The following is a 3,610-nucleotide window of genomic DNA, read 5'->3' as shown; positions in this document are numbered from 1 at the left end:
ATCTATCCATTGTTTCTTGCTGAAGGCCAATAATAAGCCTATACGCCTGCTTCATTTTTTGCAGTGTACACTTGTCCATCTCTGAAAGTATAAAAAATAAAGCTGAAGAAGAAAAAGTTTCTGGACTCCTCTCTCTCTCTCTCTCTCTGTGATGAGCTGTGACTTTGGAACGTGAATGCGAGACGAGCGAGGTCACCGCCGGCAGGGGAAGAACATTTTCATTGTACCCCCAGAAGCAATTGTATTCAGCGCGGAGTCAGAGAGAGAGCTATTTTGTAAGAGAAATGTTCTGAAGTGCTCTTTGAAAGACGGCCGACTCCCCCTTTCATTATTTGCGGTATCTAAAGCAGAGAGAGAGATACCGCCATGTTAGCAGGAGGCTGACTGAGAGCTAAGTGCCCCGACTCTGACAGCTCTGCACAAATGCATATCAGCCAGAGCCGAGATGGGGAACTACAGAGAGGTTTAACTCATAAAACATTTAAGAGCCTGCCTCAGATTGCACTTAGAAAGTATTTAGAGCAGTATACACAGCGAAAGATAATGAGAATGAAAATAATGTGGCCCCATGTGAACCCGGATTGAAAGTGTGGATGAATTAACACAGAAAACCTTAAAGACACTTGGTGCTCCATTAGAAAATTCACATACAATATCCTGCTAGCTGAGGAGGCTTTAATCAGTATCTGTGAACATGAGCAAAATCTAAAGAAACCACAGGAGCTCCAGCAGAAGACAGGGACGCTCATGGCAAGAGTTGCTCGATATACAAGCAGAGGGATGTGCCGCCTTCATAGGCTCATGTTTGGAGTTTTTACGCCCAAATAAACTCAATTTTACAACAGCACTAACCTGATCTGAACCAGAAAATGGACCCATACGCCCGGAAAATCTCTCAGCAGGCTCTCACTGTCATTTCTCCCAGTCAGCCTCAGTGGAGCTCTACAATACTGGGAGAACAGCGGATTCCTGCACAGTGCACAGACTCCATCCACAGCACACAGCGGCAGAGACACAACAACAACAAACTTTATCCATGTACAATTTGGGTCATTGTCTTCTGTAAAGCCTCAAAATTTCAAAATTAATTTCCAAAATCTCTCACCGTAGCTCACATGTTACAAAAAATGAGCTGCCAGTTACTTGTGTGGACCCCAGGAAGAGTAGCTGCTACCCTGATAGTGACAAATGGGGATCCAAATAAATAAATAAATAAATAGCTGATGTGAAACTACATCTGTTAAATGCAGAAGGTTCAAGTTGTGGCAGCTTTGGAGTTGTCATTAGTAATTGGAGAGCATCTGTAACTCAACTAAGCACCTGAATGTAACAGGTTAATTCTGCCAAGGTCTAACTAGTAAAGTGATGGAATTAGTGTTTGGTAATGTAATATAATGCAATTAAAAATAGTAATTTTCCCACGGACTGATAAGTTTTTGAGTGAACTGACCCTTTAAGAACAAGACCTTGATGTCTTCTCAAAACACTTGTTTCTCTTGGTCAGGCAGGTGTCTATTAAAAAACATGTTTACACTGTGAGTAACCATGACAACAGTACAGATGTTTTAGGTTCTTTTAGGCTGGAGTCAGGCTACACAAATTCAGCCCGATTGCAACAGATATTGTTGCAGTTGACAAATGTCCAGGAACAGTGATGGAGTCTGGGATGCCCAACAACAACCTGACAGAAAATCTAGCATGTCGGAATATTTTTGTATTTTCCTGCCTAGTGTGACATCTACCAAAAAAAAGATGACAGTGAGCTCTCTGGCATAAACATGGCAAAAAGAAAGATGGATGCTGCTGTTGCTACAACAAACTCACACCGAAGCAGAAATGGAAGGTGAAGTACTTGGATTTTCCTTTATTACATTCCTTATATTTGTCATGGTTATCCATATAGATGATATGAAGCCTGTCAGCACAGTGAGGGCAGTGATGACCAGGAGACAGCAGATGATGTGTCTCCATTGCCTTAACACCTCCAACTGTGGTTCAGGAGTCAAATACATGCACACCATCAACTTAGCTGGAACTGCATCATCCCATCCTAGTCCAGTAGAGGCTCACATATCTTATGGGGCACATAAGGCCAAACAAAAGGCAAAGGCCAGGGGATCTGAAGATGTTGAAATTGAGAAGGTTGCAAAACATTTGGCAGACAGGTAGGAAATTCTCTGAACATCTCTGAAATTGTCACAGCAGATACAGACGTTACAAAAATTGGTGGACTACATGGTTACATTCTCACCTGATAAAATAATCAGATTTCCTAAAGTGACGTATTGACAGTGTTAATTGTAAATATTAAAACAGCTTTTAGCCTCCTTTAAAATCCCTGTCAGTTGTTGCTGTTGCTGGCAGTTCGTGTAAAAAGCACTCTTCACCGTGAACAGTCAGTTTGATAATGACATAGTATGCAGTAAATACTGAATGAGTATGTTGTAGGCAGTAGGTTAGTGGGTGGTTCTAAACTCAGCCCATGTTCCACGAATGCTTCTGGGGTTCTCAGCCTCCATATTCAAAAAGGCTGGCGGCAGGTAGGCCTCTGATACCTCGTCCCTAAGAAAGCTGTGAACAGTGAGAGCAGCAAGTGTGACCGCTGTCACTTTGTTGGGCTCAAGTAAAGTGTGGCTCAGGAAAGCATACAGTCTGCTGGCCAAATTCAGAATGTGTTCTCGACTGTGCGCCTTGCCCTTGACAGGCGATGATTAAATATTCACTGTCTGTTGTCCAGGTTCTGGTAGGACTAAAGCTTGGCCAAGTCAGTCCAGAGAGAAAACACTTTATCACTGATAAACACATATGGCAAGGTTTTATTGGTACCTGGCAGTGGCTCTGGACAGGGTGAACTGTTAATTTGTCTCTGTCACAGGGCTGTTTGGCCAGTCAGACCGCTGTCCTACCATGGACACTCTTCCCTGTGTGTGCCAGTTTGCATCAGCTACTGCTGTGAAGACCTTGAAAATCTGGATTTGTAATTATGGTAAGTACTTCCTGAGTTTAGCAGCCGGCTGAACGTATATGTGCTTGCTACCAGTGGCACATTGGCAGTGAGGAAATGGCCACATCTCCCCACTCAGCCTCTGTTGTAGGTCCCCGGAAAAGAAACAACAAAAATAATCAACACATATAATATTATACCACTATTAAATACAGTGTAAGCGATACAGCCAGCATCATTACATTCTCAGTAGTGTGGGGCTCACAAGAGGCCCTAAGGAAGCTGCAAGTGGGACCTTGAGATGTCAGTAAAATATGGAGTATAGGTTTAGGCACAGGAATATGACACAGGAGAGTGGTGTTTGATTCCCACATTAAGCCATCAGTTTATGTTGTTTCTATTATCTATGACCATTGGACAAAGTTAACCACCTTATATTTGTAGATAACTTGATCTAACCCAAATCACCTTCTTTAACCTTCCTTTATCTGTTCCTAAACCTGACTAAGTAGTTTCAGTGCCTAAACCTGTACTCCATAGTACATACTTTCTGTCCAGTCTGACACCATTTGATACATAAGAGAAATATGACAAACGTATATTGGGGCCTTTGTAATGAAGAGATCAAAAATAAACTCTAAAAATAAAATGGAGGGTAAAAATGAG

The sequence above is a fragment of the Trachinotus anak genome, unplaced genomic scaffold (genome assembly GCF_046630095.1).
Source record: "Trachinotus anak isolate AG129_WGS33_773 ecotype Australia unplaced genomic scaffold, CSIRO_AGI_Tana_v1 ptg000021l, whole genome shotgun sequence".
Lineage (NCBI taxonomy): Eukaryota > Metazoa > Chordata > Actinopteri > Carangiformes > Carangidae > Trachinotus > Trachinotus anak.
Note: the sequence above shows the minus strand (reverse complement) of the source record.